At 46.0% G+C, this 20,991-nt stretch overlaps 1 pseudogene; it reads left to right on the top strand.

Moving 5' to 3' along the window:
• Positions 1-8,206: 8,206 nt before the first annotated feature.
• Positions 8,207-9,235, top strand: LOC125627256 (E3 ubiquitin-protein ligase RNF167 pseudogene; annotated as a pseudogene).
• The last annotated feature ends 11,756 nt before the right edge of the window (positions 9,236-20,991 follow it).

Here is a 20,991-nt window from a genome sequence, read left to right as displayed (position 1 = left end):
TGACCAGCTACGCTAGCCGGTCATGTAGAGACACTCTCCTGATCATCATCAGCCCCCAATCTCACACTAAAAAATAAAGCATAGAAACTCTTTATGCATTAACACCCTTCATGCAAAAGAGTCTGGCCTGACATACCAGGACTGAGAGATCAACAGACACTGTTACACCAGTACCAGAGCCAAGGGCTCTTCACTGGGTGTGAATATCCCTCTACCAGTTGTCAGCATTCAGGTCATTGGGCTGTTGAGAGATCTCAACCATCAGGGTCACATGGAGGAATGAAGGTCTGTGGCCTTTTCCAAAGAGGCTAGTGACTTTGGGTGTTTATTTTGAGACAACTAAAAGGGCTTGATTTTCAGAAAACGCAGTCGGAAAATTAAGCCCATGTCTCAAGTTTGGCACTCACAATCACTAAGGACTTTGTAAGATTTTCGCAGGGGTTCAAAGCTAGTCAGAGCCTAGTCCCTGTAGCACTGTATAGATGAGAGCCAACATCCTGAATTGCACCCAAAAGTAACCAGCGAGCTAGTGCGACCTACAGAGCACAGGTGTGCTGTGATATGGAAAGCAGGAAAATATCCTGCTGTATTCTACATTGTTTGAAGCTTCAGGGTGTCGCAAGGTATGACACATTGCAGTAATCCAGCTGAGTAACGCATGGATAAATGCAGTGAGGTGTTTAGCTGAGTGGAAAAGTCATAACTAGAGCTGAACAAAATTTGGAATTTCCATCCCACCGAAAATTCCCACTTTTGTTTTCATCCCAAATAGGATGAAATGTTGAAATGCTGAATTTTTTCATGGAATGGAAGTTCTGAAAAATTTCAATTTGGAAAACGCTGAAAGGTTTCGTTTCAACATTTTCGTTTGAAGGGAAATATTCTGACATTCCTAAAACGGAAATGTTTTATTTCGGGATATTGAACTGGCACAAAATGCTTCAAGAGAAGCAAGATCTGGACACAAAAGGAAGAGATGGGTTCTCCACTCTGCTTACCATTATCAAAGACTATCACACTGTAAATCTAAAGCGTCTGCCACAGATGCCTTGACCTCCTGCACTGTAGCTGTCTGATCTGCCACCCTCCATCAAATATGAATAACTGTCTGCAGAGCCAGGTTGGCTTATTGCTGGGATGGGACGTGCTCCTATTTGCCACAGGTTGATTATTAGTAACTTCTTTAGAGATTGCTTTATCCAAGTTACAACCAGTATGTAGGATAAATTGTAGAAAGAATGCACCAGAGAAAAATATGGAGAAGCTAGAGTCTCAGTTTGAGTAAATCGGTGAAACTCCATTGTCTGTCTTCAGATTTACCCTGGCTTAGGATCTGGCCAGCATGACAGTGAAACCAAGTTCAATTAATGTTCTGGTTTAATCATCGGTTAGGAGCAAAGTTGGGGAGAGCATGGTTAGAGGAGGGGCTGGAAAAGGAGGGGCAAGGCTTATGTGGAGAGTACAGAGAGGCAGGCAGCTATATTACAGCATCTTCTGGACGTGCTCTCTCCTCTTTTCCTTGAAATCCATGCAATCTGCTGGCTTGGTATAATTGCTGTTAATTTAAATGTCAGCAAGCCACACAGGGGAGTCAGCAATTTTAAGAGAGAGCAGAGCAATTACCAGGAAGGAGTCCCCATTTCACCACTTGAACTGAGAACCGAAGTAGAGGCAAGCAAGAGACCATTTTTACCTCTACATTTAACTGACTTCTAACACCTTCCATACCAAAAAGGCCACAACAACCTGAAAATATTTGAAACAAGGGCCCAGCGTAGAAGCAGAATGACAGAGGTGTTCTGGAGCCAACCAGAAACAATAGCGAGGGATCCTGTAATCAGTGGGGAGACAGGAAAGATCCCATCAGAAAGCTGGTCCTGAGTTTTTCATCAAAACGGGTATTTTTGTTTTATTTTTGGAAAATGTCAATTGGTTGAAACTGAAACTTTGCATGGGAAACGGGTGGTTTTGACAAATTTTTCTACTGGATAAAATTTTGAGGATTTTTTTTTGTCAACTCCTGAAATGAAAATTTCCAGTTTTCTGGTTCAAAATGATGCTTTGTTTTGAAAACAAAGCCAATTATGATAAAAAAAATGTTTTTAAAATGATCAACATTGAAACAAAATGTTGCGACCTACCCAAACCATTTCTTTTTCAGACTTTTGGTTTGAGAAAAACATCAATATTTTGACATTTTGTCCTGATCTGAGACAGGAACATTTATCAAAATCTCAAAAACTTTTTGTGGGATAGGAAAACCGTTTCCCTCCCAGCTGCAGCTCCAATGAGAAGCAGAGCTAAAGAGGAATCCTGTTGGAAATATTCCCAGGCAGAAAGAGATTGGAAGGCGATCAGTTCCAAAAGATCCAGTCAGAGACAAATAGAATCTTGCTAAGTGAGATATAGATGGGATCCAGTCAGAAGGCTCTACAATATTTTCAACTGCCTGTCAAAGAGCCCTGTTGCCCCCTTTGGCATATTCCCTGCTCCCATAAACCAAGCTTCACCGCGCATATTCTATTAAGCAATAACCAGACTCAAGCACAGAACCAAAGAATGATTTATAGATCTCATTGGTGAGAGCTTTATTTTTGTCATTTTTCTCATGCATTTTATTGAAGGGCTTATGTGCGTGTGTGTGCACACGCGTGTGTGCGTGCAGTTTTTTATATTGCTAGGAGTTTTACCAGACCCACAGAAGAAAATGCTGATGACCTGACCCAGTGCAGAGAACTATCGCACTTAGACAACCAGAAAGCGTCAGCACTATAGATCACAGGGAGCAATTCAGGCTACATACAGGGTAATCAGCCACCTAAATGCAACCTTTCAGTAAGGATGAAACTCATCCCTGTGCAAAGAGCCAACACTAAGAAAGGAACTACTCTCAGGGTTTAAGTGGGACATAAGTGATGGATAGGTCTTGTGATGGCTGATGCACAGGAGTGAATTTCAGCCTTGAAGACTGACATATAATATCTACTATAGTTAAAGGGGATTTGCCACATGCCCCACCGGCAGAACTCTAGTGACTTCAGTGGAATTACACCAGCCGAGAATTTTGCCTTGCATCCCTAATAACCCACTGGGGGAGGAGGGATGGGGAAGGAGAGAATCAACTTGGGCCGCAGAACCAGCGACTCCTACTCTTCACCAAGGCTGTATGGAGCTTGGAGTCCCTCCTGCAATATGGGGATTTTGCCTACATGCCCGGGGCATCCATCATCGTGCAGGGTGGGTTTTAGCTCCTAGAGTCCACTCCTGCGCCCGATGACTTCAATAAGAATAGGACCAATGTGATTTCTTCCATGGAAGCAACTGCAAACAGGATGCAATCCATCTCCGCTGGTGACTGGATCCTTCTGGTTAGATCCTTTCTTCACCCTTCCTGCTCACTGATTATTAGACATGGTCAGAAAACAGAATTTCCATCCCAGGGAACTTTGTAAGATGTCAACCGTTTTTTTTTTTTTTTGGTCCTGAATCGAGATGGAAAGCAAAACAAAATTCCAAAAATAATTTAGGATAGGGTTAATTAAAACATTTAATTTAGCTAAATTTGAAACATTTCATTTTGATTTCAACCCTTTATTTATTTATAAATGAAACAGAGACAATTTCAAAGCAAAAAAAAATCAAAATTTTTGTTCTGAAAACTTCAAAAAACAAGACAGTTTGACACTTTTGAAGTTTTCCATTTTTTTCCTAAATGAAATTTTGTCAAAATCAATACAGTTTCTCAAAAAAAAAAAAAAAACCCAAACAGTTTTGTTGAAATGGCATTTTCCAACTAGCTCTATTGGTTATAAGTCCACATGAATGGGGAGAGGTGAAAGTAAAAGGAAAGACCTTGGAAACTGGAGCAGAATTTAACTACTTGGGGAATGATGCTCGATCAAGCCTCAGTGCCCCTCCCTACTCTCCATTTCATTCTCAGTGGCCTCTCTAGAGATTCTCTCTCTTCCTCGTGACTGGTATGGATTCTCCAAGCATCACCAATCTGAGTCACAATTAAGTCCTATGTGACCTCCCTTCATATAAGCTTACACCTGCATAGACAGATTGGGAAGGCAACCCTCAGCCCTGCGTACTTTGTACGAACAAAAGAGGTTCAACCTGGGGTCAGTGCGAACCAATCCAGCTTTACCTTCTGGATGCAGTCACCAATTCCCTTTGTCATGACTGGGTTTGGGGCCAGGGATTGCTAGCATTGACAACTCCGATTTCATTGTATTGAGCAGGGCTTCTTTATTGGGAGTGCAAGGGCAAGAGAAAGGGAGACTTAGACAGATAATTTCATGAACAAAACCTCTGGTTGTCACCCATACACTTTGTATGTATGAAAACATACAACTTGTGTTTCCCCTGTTCTCCCTAAGGCTTATCTCCTGCTCCATCTCTCTTTGCCCTCAACAAGACCCCATTTCTTTTTCTTTTTTCCCTTCTCCTCCAACTCTGTTCCTGAATTTCCAGAACCCATTCTTCCACTGTTGAAATTTGTACTGAGTCAATCCACACCCCTTTCTCCTTTCCTCTCTTTCTCTGCCTCCAAATCCCCCTCTTTCTAACCCACTCCTCTGCCTTTTTACATCCGCACCACTTCTCTCTCTCTGCTCTCAGAGAAGTTTTTATGCATTGTCACAAATCAAGGTGTCTTTGCACTCATTAATGTGTGGTACAGCTAAGCCGTGGATATAGTTCTCTGGGGTAATCTGTAAAGTACAAGTTGTTATTACTCACTACAGTAGAACAACCAACACAGTTTCTGTAATGCAGTAAGATGGATTGAAGCTGCTTAAGAACACAGGGAAATGGAATCAGTGCTTTGGAAAAAAAAAATAGTTTGGCTCACAAAATCCACTTCTCATAGCTCTTGTGTGGTCCTAGATGTCACACTCTGATGTGCTCCAGTGCATTTGCTCATAGCTGGCAGTAGTGTTAGTCCTGCTGATGATCCAAAGTCCACTCTATGGGCCAAGTCCTGCTTTCATTTATATGGGTGTAAATCCAGAGTCACTCCACTGAACTCCAGGGCCTGTCCATAAATTAAGTAACACATGTTTGGGTGATTTTCAAGACCCACTAACCCCTTGCCACACTTTGTAACACTGAAAAAAACATGGAAAATTAAGGTCCCTGATGCACTTTGTCGTTTATGGACAGCCAAAGTTATTTTGGGTTTATGCCAGTGTAACTTGGAGCAGAATTTGGCTATACAATTGCAGCTATAAATTCTATTGACCACTTATGCCAGTGTAACTTGGAGCAGAATTTGGCTATACAATTGCAGCTATAAATCCTATTGACCACTTTTCTCCACCATCTCTGGATAGGACCTTCCTCTTACTTCGTGTCCTACCTTTGCACTGGAACTGCCTGCTGTTCAGTACTTTAGAGCCACATACGTATTCGGAAAGCCAACATCCAAGTATTCCAGTTCTATTTGCAATGGTGAGCTGAGCCAATAGCAAATCTAACTAGCTTCAAACTATTTATTCTCAACCAGTTAACTATAAGGACTGATTTTACACCCACTGTAAAAGATGAAGATTAGTTACTAAGCCACCTCCTCCCATCCCATCTCCTGGGCTAGCCCTGAACACGTCTCAAATCTTTTTTCATGCATTTATCCTCACAGCACCTTGTGAGATAGCTTTCTATTCCTGGCTCCTGCTCCTCCCTTACCCTGCTGCACAATCCCAAGCAAGTCACGTGCCTCTGTTTCCCCTCCTACTCTTACCTATTTAGATTGCAAACTTTTCAGGGTAGGGACTGTTTCTCTTGTATGTACAGCACCTGTTGGGATGGTGCCGTACTGAATGAATGGTGTGAGCACAACTTGACACGACTTAAACATGGCTGAAGAACTGCAGAGGATCCTGGGAGCAGGCTCCCTTTAAGCAGAAGCAGATGTGATAAAGGACGGACAAATCCTGCGTGTGCGATTGATAATGAACCTATTGGTTGGCAAATATGGGCCTGTGCAAAAGTAAATATCACATGCACACAGTTCCAGCATGGAGCACAGGCCGACCTGGTTATAGTGACCCTACAGCAAGGACACCATGCAGAGAGCCAGAGTGAATGATTGATGAGTGAGTAAACATGGAGTGGTCTTTGTTCGGTACCCCCCATCCCACACACACACAGCCCCTTCTAAAATACTAATCAGACAAAAGTAATAACCACACGTTCACTGGGCATGCTTTTGAGACATGTGACTCCTCTGAGGAAAAAGAGTGTAAGAATCAAGCAAAGTAAATTACTATCAGAGAGAGAGCGGGGATTCCTTAATTGACGCTTGAAGAAGCTGCTAGACAGAGTAGCCAAAACTCTGCTCTGTGGGCTCGAGTAGGACTGTGACCAGAGGGGTTTCCAGGCAGCCAAGGCCTGGCCTCAAGGGAATCCGAGACAGACCAGAGAACTGCGGAGACAGACCTTGAGAGAAGAAGTCATCCATATAATTGGTAACCACCTTCTCTGTTTGCCAAGCAGGAACTGTGTGAGGCTAGCACAGGGCCTGCTTGTGTATGTTTGTGAAATAGAGGCTCGCTAAGAGGAATGTATAGCTCTTAATGTATAGTTCTTAAATGTCTAACATAGGAGTTATGTGCTTAATGTAACCCTTTACCGCTTGTTTCTCGAATTCCTTCTCGAATGAACTGCAGTGTGTGCAAGTTAATTACTGTGGACCTTTTTCACTGGTATGACAGTAATCTGCCCCATTGGGAGCCATTAAAGATCCGCTTCAGAGGTAATAGCCCCCTGGTGCCAAAAGCCCCAAGCACAATGGGCCCTGATCTTGGCTGGGGCCCTGTAGGTGCTACTGTGATAAAAATAACTACTAGTCACAAGTCATCCCCTATGATTTGTCTTGGAACTGGGTACGTGGCATAGATGGAAACAATAATAAGAAATGCAGCCCTTCCAAGCCCACAGATGGAGCAGGGAATTACCTCTACACTACAAAATGAGCCGGGATCTGCATTCCTGAGTGGATGGGGATGACCCAACAGATTCCCCCTCTTCCCTCTTCAGGGGATTCCCATTAAAAATGCCTCAAGCCCTGCCAAAGAATGGGAACTTGTAATAAGAGACTTGCAAACAGGATGGGAGGGAAAAATATGGTGTAAGGGCTGGGGTGGACGTGAGAAAGAGAGAGAGAGACTGGACAAGGCAGTGAAGCAGTGATGTAACCCAGGCCGGGCGAGAAGTCTATTCTACAGCACTAAGCCACAACAGGTACATGTCGTGCTGCAATATGACCCATGCCACGGTTATGGTGCAGAGGACAAGGCCAAAGGGTCTGCCGAGAGCCAGCCCTAACCAGGGAAGAAAAGCTACCATTCATCCAAGCCATTTCTGGCAGAGCTTCAGTGGTGGGTTTGATCATTTATATGCCTCTCCTCAGGAAGAGATTGGAAACCAGACAAGTGTGTTGGGGCGGGGGCGGAGGGAGAGAGAGGGGGAACCAGGGGCAGATAGGGAGCAGAGGACTCAGGAAAGAGCCAGAGAGGTGACAGGGCAAAGTGGGACCAAAGGAAAAGCCAGGTAAGGGGCAGACCCTAAATAAGAGACAGTGCAGGAGAGAGGGCCAAGGGGTGAGCCATGGAGAGAGACGTGGAGGAGACACGGAAACAAAGGTGGGGTGGAACCAAGAACGGGAAAGAGGAAGTTACTGGGGAAGAGAGGGAAGCTCGAGAGGGGAGGAGAACAGAGGGAGGCAGAGAACGGAAGGATCAGGGAGGCAAGAGGGGATAGCAGGCACAGAGGGCAAAGGTGGAGGTGACTCCAGCCTGCCCAGGAGAAGAGTCACCAGGGAGAGAGAAAGGAGAAATGTCCGCAGCTGCAGGACAGCTGGGCAGTGAGGTCATAAGGACCTGGGGAGAAGGTTCTGGAAGGTTGCTTGGCAGCTGGAAGCAGAAGCTAAGAATCAGTTGGGAGCAAACAGACCAGCTTGACAAGCAAAGGAAGCTGCAACCAGAAGCTTGAAGGCTTGGGTATAACCCAACACCCACTACATCTTGTCGAGTCCTGCTGCTATCACTGCCCGGCGGGAAGGGTCCAGTCTGTTCTGACACATGGAAGATCCAGTAGTCACCTTCAGTCCACTGTTCCCCATAAAGGCCTCTGAAGCCAGAGATTCCTCTTAGACAAGACCCAAGCCAGCACCGGTACAGAGAGTTCTCCACTAGCAACCAGCATGCGGCCACTGCTCCCGTCTCCTTTCCATATGGCCACTGTAGTCCTGCTCTTCCTGGTGCCCAACGGCAAAGCCTTTATCCGTGCAATTTACAACCGTAACTCCACCAGCCAAGATTTCAGTGCTCTCCCTGCACTCTTTGGGCCTCCACTCCCCAGCAAGGGACTGACAGGTTATCTGATCGAGGCGATGCCTGCCAACGCCTGTCACCCTATCGAAAGCCCGCCAGCGCCCCGCAACTCCTCCATGGCCTTTATCGTGCTCATCCGCCGCTACGACTGCACTTTTGGTGCCAAGGTCCGACATGCTCAGCAAGCCGGGTACCGAGCTGCCATCGTGCACAACGTGAACTCACAAGCCCTTGTGGATATGGCAATTGGCATGGAAGAGATTGGGCAGCGGATCGAGATACCTTCTGTCTTCACTGGGGAAGCAACCTCCGAGCTCTTGAGAAAGGTTTGCCGCTCTGAGGAAGGAGCTCACGTCATCCTTGTCCCTGAATACTATCACTTCGCCTGGGAGGAGGATGCCGGGAACGCCTGCCCGCGTGCTTGCAGGTGCCGGCTACAGCTGCTGGGACACTGCTCCCATGTCCCGATTCTTCCAGTCTGCAGGGCAATTAGCATCCTGGTGGCCGCAGTGACAGGCACCCTGCTCATTGTGAAATACATAATGGGGTACCACATCTGGAGGAAGAGGAGGAACCCACGAAGAGAGGAGCAGGGGAAGAAGTCCCCCACCAACACGTTTAACAGAGGCACCAAGTACACAGAATGTGCCATCTGCCTGGAGACATATGAAAAGGGAGACATGCTGAAGATCCTGTCTTGCTCCCATGCCTATCACAGCAAATGCATAGACCAATGGCTCTTAACCCAGACCTGGAATAAGACCTGCCCTCTCTGCATGCAGAGGGTGACTGTGGCAGAAGAAAGTCCTGACTTGTACATAGAGGGATGTATAGAGGAGGAGGGGGATGAGGGCAGCCAGGAGGAGGAGGAAGATGGACACAACAGGGAGCGGCAGTAATGGACGGCCAAACCGAAATCTGACTAACATAGTTCTGCCAAACGCAGACTCCCCCATACTCTCAGCTTCCCCTTCCATCCTCCCTCTCCACTCTAGCTCTGGCCAAAGTTTATTGGGAATCATTTTAGCTCAGCATGGACCCAGAAAGACATGGGAAGGGAAGAGCAGCGGAGGCAGACGGCGATGAGCAGTGGAACACCGAATGCACTTCCTTTGCTCTGCTTATCTTGGGCAGCAGGTTGAATCCAAGCTGGTTTTAGGAAGGTGAAACTCTGCTGAAGTCAACTGGAGTCACACCAGGTCTGGCTACCAGAACATCCAGCAGTGGCCTGCAATATCAGCTGTCAAATGATGAGGAAGAGTGGCTTGAAGCCACCTCCAGATCCTCTGCTTTTCCTCAAGTTCTCCCTAACAACCATCTTCCCGCACATGCCTCACACTCTGCAGGTTGTTTATTTCACACAGATTTTTCTGGGTAATTTCTAGCACCAGTTTGGGTTTGGTTAAATGAGATCAGCTGGCAAGATGTAAAAACTTGTTAGATTGGGTAAAAATAAAATGCATCAGAAATCACCCCATTACTGTGAGCATCTCTGTTTAGATGGCGCACCACCATCTCCTACTGCAACTCCTCAAATGGACCAAAAATCTAGTAACAACAAACAACGAGGACAATAATAATAATAAACAACAAAAGATTTATTATTAATATTAATTATACTTTGCACTCTCGTGGTAATAATGATAACAATTACTGGGGTCCTTTCCAACCATAGATCTCAAAGGATTTTACCTAGGAAGTTCAGTATCATTATCCCCATTTTAGATGTGGGGAAACAGAGGCACAGAGACGGGAAGTGACATGTCCAAGGTTCCCTGTTTATTTGTCTCTCACTGTGCTTCTTTTGCAATCATTCTTCCTTTTGTTCTTCTGCTGACCCTAATTTTCTGCTGTTGTAAATCAGTGTGGCTTCATAGACTTTATTGGAGCCATCTTGGTTTCTACCATCTGAGTACAAGGATCTATGCATCTTTTGTATTTAAATTGTCTCTATCTCTGTCTACATACCACAAGCGTGGGGAAAAGCCAACCCAGTTGGCCTAACTGCCCTGATTAACTAGAGTCCTGCTTGATTTTGTTACATAGCTATGTTACCATCCTTCAACAGAACGTTTACATGGATAGACAGACCAACTCACTGCGTTATCAAGCCAGCTCACCATTAGCAGGCACAGGGCTTGTTTAAAATGATTTATCAACATGGTTTGAATTCCCACTGTGCAAATGCTGCATTTAATATACCTCTTTAAATGATTAAGCTTCATCATCTTTCTGCTTCCATTATATATTTTTTCCCCTCAAAGATCTTACAAGATCAAGATTCCACCTTCTACAGTAAAATTTATCCCTCAGAGGGTTTGTCCTTATTACACTACAAATTTGCTGCTGCAGCACAATTTGACTTAATCAAAACAAATTAGAAAGCCATCTTGACAAGGTCCTGCTAATTTCAGCCCGTCTCCATGATGGGATTGAAGGAGAACCACTTCCTTCTAGGCATGTAATGGGGACAGTCTGGGGATCTAAATTAAAGGTCATTACATAGAATGGAATGGGGAGATTTGAGGCAGGTTGCAAATCTTGTTGGAAGTCACAAGATGAAGATCTTGATTAAGGGAAAGAAAATCACTTGAAGGAAGATTGGAATTCTCCACTGAGGGCCACTCTAGAAAACTTCAGGTCTGAATGGGAGGGACTCCAATCATTTTCCCCATCAAATTTGTAAAACCTGTTAACTATTAGCTCTGGCTTTATTCTGCTTTGAATGTCTCCCAAAGCAAAAAATGACCTTAAATACCCACCACTTCGGCTCTGATAAGGATTGCCGAGCGAAAGGATGAATATAAAAAGGAGAGACATACTGTTGATTTAATTGCCAGCATCCGTCACAGCAGTGGCGCTGGCTGAATGACATGCATTTAATTAGAATAAGAGATGCTTTGGCTTTGGTCAATGAAACATACATAAAAGCCTGTACAAAACCTGACCTCTCTTATGAACATTGCCTTCTAAATACTGTGTTAGTTTGCAGTCAGCTGTCCCTTGCCTCACACCATTCCAAGCAGCTGAACTTCCCCGCATTTGCTTCACCAATGCACATCAGCACTGATTCTCTTTCCATTAAGCCTCCATGCTCATCTGATTCTTGGCTTCTTACACTCCTGCCTCAAGAATTTCCAACTTTGAGCTACTTCTTACTATGGGCAGAGAATTCAAGCTTTGTATCCATTCAGTGTTGAGCCTTTTCACCATGCTATGCCTCACCTAGAGGGGCCAAGCTGTACTGGGATGATAGTCAACCCCAAAAGCTAGGTTGCAAGTCGTATTGAGTGACTGGGGCTGGTCTTGCAAGGCACTGAATGCCTCCTGCCAGTTGCTAAGCACCCTCAACTCTTGAGCTGGTCAAAACATTTTTGTCCAAATGTTTCTTCAACAAAAAATACCATTTTCATCTACATGTTTTGAAAAAGGTGTCAGTTTTGATGAAGTTTCATTTTAAAAAAAACCCTCAAAGTGCTTTGATAATGTAGAAACATCATCCGGTTTTGACTTTTTCAGAATGGAATGTTTTGATTTTTCATTTTTTGAAATGACTTTTCAAAACAAAATTCATTGTTTTTTTTTAATAAAAAATTATTTTAAACATTTTTAAAGGTCAAAATCAAAAGGAAATATTTTGATTGACCCGAAACAAACTTTTTTTCAGAAAACTTTCTTTTTCATTTGCTTGTTTTTATTCATTCTGTTTCAGACTGGAAAAAATTTTTGGAAGGGCAGAATTCGCCACAAAATGGAAAATCTGGTCACTCCCTGGCTCTCCTCCATTCTTGCTGAAGTCAATGAGCTCAGTACATCTTTCCCTTCAACCTTGCAAAATCAAAAGGAGTGGAAAATGCTAACCACTCAGAATGGTAGTGTTTTGCATCCATGCCACACTGGGCTACATGACCACACAAGCAAACAGTGAACTGGTGCCCAATGGGCGCTGAGAATGGTCCGCCCCATGCAGGTGGTACTCAGCCTTTTGTAGGAGGAGGAGCACTGGGAATTGCCCAAACCGTGTTCGCTTCCACCCTATGCTGGGTGGGATTTCCAGAAGCACGCACACCACCCTAACTTTGCTCCCACTCAAATCAGTGGGAGTGTTACAGAGTCAGGCTAATACTAAGCCCACCTGCTGTCTTTAAATACAAAGGGGAGGAGGCTAATACACAGCTCCATAACCTTCTCCCTAGTAAACGCTTGCACAGACCATGGGCAGAATTCATTGGTTTCCTCTTCAAAGGGATTTTTTTTCCTGATCAAATATTTCTTAAACTTTCAGGGATTCTCCATGGAAGGAGACACAATCGCAAGGAACCGTTACTGACAAGCTATTCCTTTTAGCCTTCACCCCCTTCCGGAGGAGACGTATAGCCCAAGTATTTTACTGAACCTTCCTAGCTTCCCTTCCCAATGTGGCCTTAAAGATTATTTACCGTCCTGTCTTGGGGGCTTTTGCTGGAAAAGCAGGAGCAGTGTGCAGGCAGAATTGGACGGAGATTAGTTGGAGTCTTGCCTCTGAGAAAGCAACAGGGGCTCCCACGGCAGGAATAATAAAGAGCTCCAGGAAACAAATTGCTTTTAATTAGAGCAGGTGTGCAGCGCCTAAGAAGTGTCATTGTGTAAACATTTATTCAAGTCTTTAAAAGGACTGAAAGGCAAAATGCCATGCCCGCCCCCACTCCTCGCCCAAGGTCCTTGCAGCCCAGGGCACAGACACTGCAAAACAATTTGTCACAGCCAGTGTCAGAGAAATTTCATTCTCAGACAAAAGCCATGCATTTCTCATGCCTCTCCAAGGTGAAGGATTCCTGATGCCTCGATGATGCCATGTTTCTTTGCTACAAGAGTTCAAACAAACTGTTTCCTGCTTGCCCAAGGATCTGGCTGTAATTCCATTGACTTCAATGGAGGGATTGGGTTCCAGGGCTTCTCCTTTCTAGCCCCGTGACAGCGTGTTAAGAACTACATTTGGCAAAACAGATCCACACCTGGAAATCCGGTCTCAGGTCGTTTCATTTCCATTAGCCCTCATAAGCAGATGACAGGAGCGCAAGAACATAGACAGCGTGGGATGAGAGCATTCACCCAGCTGCTAGCTCAAAGCCAGGTAATCGTTTATTACATTCCCCAGCATTCCAGCTGCCTCCTCCTTGCACTGAGGGGGGAAAAAAAGGCAATTCCAAGTTCCATTGTTTAGCTTTCTGGGAGATGTTAATACTTTAGCACCTTCATTTTCTCAGCCACTGTGCTCCCTACTCTTCAAGGTCATCCTCAAACCTCCCTACTCTTTTCCCATTCAAGATCTTCCGTACCAGATCAGCTCAATGATCTATCCACGCGAGCATCTTGCCTCCAGCCGTGGCCAGGGCTAACTAAGGCAAGAAACGCCACCATGGACAATTATGGAACAATCTGTCCCCCCAGAAACTTTCTTTCTACCCCCATTACTTAGCGTTTGGCCTATGTCCTGAAACATTAACGCATTTCCTCCTTGGATAGGAGGGCTAGAACCCAACACAGAACTTGAGCCAACAGAATTTCTCTAATCCACCACTAACAATGGATATACAAAAAGAAAAGGAGTACTTGTGGCACCTTAGAGACGAACACATTTATTTGAGCATAAGCTTTCGTGAGCTACAGCTCACTTCATCGGATGCATTCAGTGGAAAATACAGTATTTTCCACTGAATGCATCCGATGAAGTGAGCTGTAGCTCAGATAAATTTGTTAGTCTCTAAGGTGCCACAAGTACTCCTTTTCTTTTTGCGAATACAGACTAACACGGCTGCTACTCTGAAACCTGTCACAATGGATATACAGTGCATCTAGTACCTCGGACAAGTTAGGTTGATCGGCATTCTTAAGGCCAAGAAGTTACAACGTTGTTATTATTTATTAGGTGTATTATGGTAACACCTAGGAGATGCAATCATGGACCAGGACCCCACAGTGCTTGGTACTGTACAAATACAGAGCAAAAAGACGGTCCCTGCCCCCAAAGAGCTTACAGTCTAGACAGGAGACAACAGACAGGCAGGGAGCACAAGGAAACGAGGGACCTATATTGGTCAGGTGGATGGCCAGTGCTCTCAGCTAACCATTGCCAATTTTTCTTGAAGGCATCACAGAAAAGGGGAGTTTTAAGAAGGGATTTCCAGGAGGACAATGTGGCTTTGTGGATGCTGACTGGGAGCTCTTCCCATGCGTTGGCCTGGGGTGGATAAGGGGGGCGCAGGGGGAAAGGAAAGCAGAGGGAAAGCACGAAGGTGCTTGTTTGAAAATGTAACAAATGGACGATGTAGGCTGCACCCTGGCTGGATCAGAGGCAGGAGTCAACATCTAGAGAGATGATGGGTGGTGGGGGGGAAATAGGCCAGGATGGCCCTTGAAAGTGAAGACAAGTGGCCTACCCCAGAAGATTTCCCTCTGCCTTCTGGACAGTGCATCCCTGCAGTAGTTCTAGGTGAAATGACATGATTCCGTTTTAAGTTCCCAACAGGCTTTGGGATTGGCCAGCCCCCGCAGGGGGAAAAGACGTCGATTTTGAAAACACGTCAGGGAGGCTCTTTGCCAGGGCTGATGCTAGACATTCTGGTGCCTTTGGCGGCTGTTCCCTAAACACGTGGGGCGGGGGCATCCTACAAGAGGCCAAAACTGTCCCAGCTGGTAGAGAGGTGACAGTAGCCCATGCAACCCACCCCTATTGGCAGCCCTGAGCTCTCTTCCTCTCTCTTGCTGCAGGCTTCCCCCGCAGCTCTGCCTTTCAGACTCTGCTGGGGTAGGGGAATCTCATTAGGTAAAGTACGTGGTGTGCTGGGCTGGCCAGAACGCTCTTGGACTCTTTCTTCCCCTCTGGCATCCATTCAGCTTGCAGTCCCGCTCAGCTTGCCCAGTCTCCAGAGCAGTCATAGATAAGAGAACCCTCCTTTCCCAGGTCCCGGGAAAGAGTTCAAAACCCACATGGAATCCACGCTCTGAAAAGCCTTTTATCTCCATTGGGCTGGCGTCCTCCCAGGGTCAGCCAGTGGGCACCTCCCACATTTAATCAGACGCTTACAAGCAGAGGCAAGTACATCCGCTTTGTGAATGAAGTGGGCTCGAGAACATTCCCAGCAGTACACTGGGGGGAAGAAGGGGGGAGGACACAGCACTGCTGGGTCATTACCAGGGCCTGTGACATCATTCCCCTCTCTGGGGCTCTGAAGCCATCTGGCAGGCAGCAGAAGAGACAGGAGTCTGCTGTGGCAAATGCAAGGGGAAGTTTCCTTAGACAGCTGGGCAGACTGAGATCCAGTGCTGTGGGTTTGTGCATCAAGTACATCAGTGCCCTGGGGGCGGCAGTACCAAGTCCCTTGGGGTGGGACTTGCTATCCTGATGCTGCTTCCCGGCCACCCAAAAAAGAAAAACCAGCACAGGCGAGGGGGTGCCTCGTGCATATCCCCAGCCCTGACCCTGCCGATGTCCTGACCGAGCCCACGAGGGGGGCCGCTGAGCATTGGGCTCACTCCAAAAAAGGGCAAGAGCGACTTCTTCAAAGTCAAGTGAATTTATTTTCATCCCCAAGCCTGGGTGCCACCAACAGCTTGGTCATCGGGGAGGCAGCCAGCACAGTGCACACAGAGCGCTCCTCCAGGGGACCCCAGACCAGCAGGGAGACAGAACAGCTTGGCAGCCGCAGAAGCGTAAAAAGGGGGATCCACGTAAAATTCTCACCTCAACCGCTTCAGGCAGCCTTGGGTGCCCAGCAACATATCCAGGCCATATTCAGCAGTGCCTCCCAAGATGGCAAAATCCAGGCCAGGATTTAGGGAGACCCTGTGTGGTGACCCCAGGCAGCACAGGCTGCGGGGCTCAAGAGCCAGAGAGACCCCCGGGATTTGTCTGCGTCCAGCAGGCAGCCTCCGTAACAAATCCCATTTGCGTGAAATACAGCCGAGCCCTGTCTCTTCCCTCCTGTGAGGGGCATTGCAGCTTGGAGTCCTGCAGTCCTGGAAAGGGACTGACCCTTCGGTCAGTCTCCCAGGCCAGGAGTCTGTCCTTTAATGGCCAGTCCTCTGTGCATTGCAGCGTAGCACACAGTACAGTTCATGCTGCAGCTGGCAGAGGGACTGCTGGGGCCCGCAAGGTATCAGCTCCACAGCTTTCCCATGGCTTTGAGCCATCATGGCTTGGCCCACCTTCGTCCCTGCTCCTGCTGTTTTTAGGGCACAACGACAGCTTGCCCCAAATCAGACTGACACACAAAAGGAACACAGTGGCCTGCCGATATTTTCCACTGAGCTAACAGCCCCAGGGTGCAGCCATCACCGTTCTGAATGGTGTGGGAAACCCTCCCGCCTGGCCAGGGGCTCGGAGCTTTGAAACAGCAGCCTGCCCTCATTAGCACGTGCAGGAGCTGCCTTCTCCATGCCTGTTTGATGCTGGGCACGCCCAAAGCAGCTTTAATATGTGAAAAATGGGAGGGGGGGTGCATAGAATTTAAGAAAAACGTGTCACATCGATTCCAAGATCCCTGTGAAAATGGAAATGCTTCCAGCTTTGTCCTAGCAATGATCACCATTGAGTGTGAGAATTTGCTAATTCATATCCTACCTATCTAGTATGTTAAGCTCAGTTTAGGGTTTTATCTATGAATCTATGAATCTATAAGTAGTGGTGATACTGACTTTTATTCCTTGAAACGCAGGGCCTGACCTTTAGTTCATTGACGTCAGTGGAAAGACTGTCACTTGGGTTTGGCTCAGGCCTTTAGCACTCAGTTGTTCTAAGCAAGCCCTTTCAATCTGAGGATCTCAAAGCCTTTGTACAAGGAAATTAAATCTGAGCAGCTCTGAACTAGGTAAATATCATCCCCATTTTCCAGGTGGAAAAACTGAGGCAGACAAGAGGTTAAAGCCTAATATTTTCAAACTTGAGACACCAAAGGCCTGATTTTCAAAGGTGCTGAGCGCACTCAACTCCCACCAACTTCTGTCAGGTTTCCTCTGGATTTACAGCCATGTAACCAAGGATCTGGCCCTATGAAAAAGAGAGTGTCCTAATGGTTAAGGCATTGGACTGGGACTTTGAAGAGCTGCATTTAGTTTCTGGCTCTGCCCTGTGTGACCTTGGGTGAGTCACTGAATCTCTCAGTATCTCTGATCCCCATGGGTAAAATGGATAGAACAAATCTTTCCTTTCTCTCACAGTTTGTGGTCTTGTCTGTTTAGACTGCAGGCTCTTTGGGGTGGGGACCTTCACTGTATCTATGTACAGCACCTAGCACAAAGGGGTCCTAATCTCAGCTGGGGCTACCATCATACAAAAAACAATGTCTCACTCCCTCTCCCTCTCCTCCTCATGGAGCAAAACCGTTCCTCTGCAAGACTGCAGAAGCACTGGAAGCTATGCAAAGGTTATACGTTTGGGTTTCTCTGAGCTCTCTGCCAACAAGGCTCTATCTCCCCTGATCCAGCCTGCTCTTTCGGTCTGTCTCATCCCACCCACCCTCCCTCCCCATGTTTTGCGTCTGTGGTAGTCTCACAATCCAGCTGTATTTTCTATTGCACAGTTCATTCAAACTCCATGTTCCGCCTTGTCTTTGCAGAGCTCAATAACACAGTTAACATGGAAAAGTAAGCCAGCCAGATTTGGTTCTTGTGTCTGCAAGTGTCTTCCTCTAACCCTGCACATTTTTACTGGGTGCAGTATTTTTCTACATTAATGTTATCAACCCTGTGACAACCTTAGGACTCCACATGTGTCACTATGCTGCTTGCTGTGGCCTTTCAGAACTCCATAAGAGCAGCAGGGACAGAACTCAGATTCCCTGTGCTCCATAAATCAGTTGAACTAAAGGAGAATCTCTGATCAGCGAGAAGTATGGGGATTATGACACAGAGTAGATTAGTTCTGGTTCTGTCCAACAGGGGGCAGTGGTGACACTTACACACTACCCAGTTCATGGCAGTAATAATACCTAGCACTCACATAGTGCTTTACAACTTCAAAGTGCCTTATGCACATTAATTATACCCCAGAGAGGGGAGTATTATCTACCCCCATTTCACAGCTGGGTGAACCGAAGCTCAGAGTATTTGAGTGACTGACCCAAAGCCACACACAGTGATTCAATGGAGTAGCCAGAATCAGAACCCAATCCCCCTGTCCTATTCATTCCGTCTGCTATAAAGCCTGCTTAGCTGAGCTCTTCCTCTGTCATTAACCTGCACGGCAGCTGTACCTGCCCTTCCTCCTCCATCTCTGCAGCTCCTACTTATTACAGTAATAACAAGACACAGTTAATGTAGAAATACAACCTTCTGCTAGGCTGTTTCACATAAAAGCACCTAATACACCAGTGAGCGTGTGTTTAATTAATACTCTCACTTGCCAGAATTCTTCCCACAATCCCCTCACCCCGATGCCTTGGCTGGGAGAGCCTCGTTGAGTTCTAATGAAGGGACACCTCTTGCTGGAGTCTGATGCTCACTAACCTTTAAGCAGGGGCAGAAAGGTGGGGAGTTATTAGGAGTAAAGCCAAGGAAGTGGTACCCTCTGGCTGATATTTCCTCCAACACCAGAAGGCATCTGGGCTTGTGTAGCCTCCTCTCCAATGGAGAATTGCACTGTATGTAATCAAGATAGGGCTGGCGCATGTGTCGTTGGTTTGTGGCACCCACACCAGCAATCTTATTTCAGTTGTGTTGATTCCCTATGGCTATGCACAGCAGTATAGCAAAGCACTGCAACTGTATTTGCCCAACACAGTTGTTATACTGGTTTGTGGGAGTTACAGTGCATTGTGGGACAATGGAAGAAGTATTCATTGTAAGGTACAAACTAGATCATTCCTGCATTAGGACATTAAAAGCCAGCCTGTGCATAGACCTAGGGCTGGCTGGAAAACGAGAATTCCATCTCACAAAAACTTTCAAAGTTTCGATCTTTGTTTTCATTCCATGTCAGAATGAAAATCTTGACCTTTAGAAATGTTTCATGACAAAACATGAGAAAGATTGAGATCCTAGAACAGCCAAAAACCCAGCAGCTAAGGCACTCACCTGGGAGATGGGAAACCCAGGGCCAGGTTACTGCTCCAAATCAGGCAGAGTAGGGATTTGAACATGGGTCCCTGAATTTCCATGGAAGTAGCCTGCCCATTGGGCTATTAACTGTTCTGGGATTTTCCTGCAGAAATTTGATCCTGGACCTGAAAAACCTTCCTGACAAAATTTTGGTCAAAACCAAAGTGTTTCCATTTCGAGAAATCGGCATGCTTTGCCCAAATAAATGTTTTTACCTAAAAACTCCTGACCATCTCGACTTAGAATAAATGTAACAGATTTACTGGCAGCCGGGCAAGCAGAAAAAGTACACAGCCGCCTCTAGACCTGCCCGCGGACACTCAGCATGACGGAGCTGAGAATGGTACTTAACGTGCAAAAATGCTCCATTTTCGACAACTTGGTGACATCCTGGCCGCACTGGAGTCAATAGTGAACCTCCCATTGACTTAACTGGAGCCAGCATTTCACCCTGGCTATCTCCCAGGAGTAAAGCATGGTTCCCTAATTTGATTATAACCTGGGTAGTGTCTGATTTATTCTGTCCTCGTTGGCAAAACCAAAATGAGTTACGACACTGACTGGCTGCACGGTCCTATTTAAACATCATTATCTTCAGATCTGGTTGTAATTTTTCAAATTCAGATCAAATTTGTCAATATTTTTAATCAGGGGAAAAAACAAAATAGGAAAATAAATGACCTTTCCCCCCCATTGCCAGTTTTAACTCCAATTTCTAGTTATTTTTATAGAGTAGTTGGAGACACAGTTGCAACTTCTGTGAAACAGCTGTCCTGACCATGTTACACAGCTCCTACATGTGGAAACGTAACCACAGTCCCCCAAAATGGGCTAACTGGAATTGGGTTGTAACCAGGCTCTCCTGACCGTTGCAGAGTTGGATCCAAAGTGCCTTTCCTTCTCCCAGCTTGGGGAAGCATTGTGTAATACATCTAGGGAATCTACAGTGGACTAAGCCAAGAGAGAAGCAACTGGGATGCTGTGTTTTATTCTGGACATCTCGCTACCAGAACAATGTAAACAAAGTGGAAGGAGTTGAGGAAAGAGCCCCAAAAATGATTAAGAAGCAAGTAGGAGTGTCTTCTGGGAAAGATTAAGCGTGTAGTGCAAGGCTAAATGATAGCTAATGACCTAGGGTGGAAGCAGATTATTTTTTGAGAGCTACATCAGCATTATGCTTCTTTGACAAAATCTTCCCATGGTTGCTACTAGCAGTTCAACTCACCCAGTGGGAATGCTGGCCCAGGTAGGCCTCCATTTGGCCATTGGTGTTTTTGCCACTGTGCCGTCCAACCCTGGAGGTAATAGACTTCGGTACTTTGGCCGGAGCTCCCACCACTGGCGGAGCTGAACAGGTACTTTGCAGCTGGAATTCCCGATTTTAATGAATAGTCCAGACTCTCTCTGTGTATATGTGTGTGTGTAAAAGGTTAGGATTCAGATTCATGTAGCTCCTGTTGGATGCAGGGCAGGGATTAAGGTAACCCTGCTTGGTGTGCGAAGTGGAGTCCCAGCGACTGTTATTGTTAAATAGTAATAGGCACAATGGCTGTCATCACGGATTGTCACTGGGAATTGA

This window comes from Caretta caretta, chromosome 25 (genome assembly GCF_965140235.1).
Source record: "Caretta caretta isolate rCarCar2 chromosome 25, rCarCar1.hap1, whole genome shotgun sequence".
In the NCBI taxonomy this organism is placed as follows: domain Eukaryota; kingdom Metazoa; phylum Chordata; order Testudines; family Cheloniidae; genus Caretta; species Caretta caretta.
Note: the sequence above shows the minus strand (reverse complement) of the source record. Positions and strands in the feature narration are given on the sequence as shown.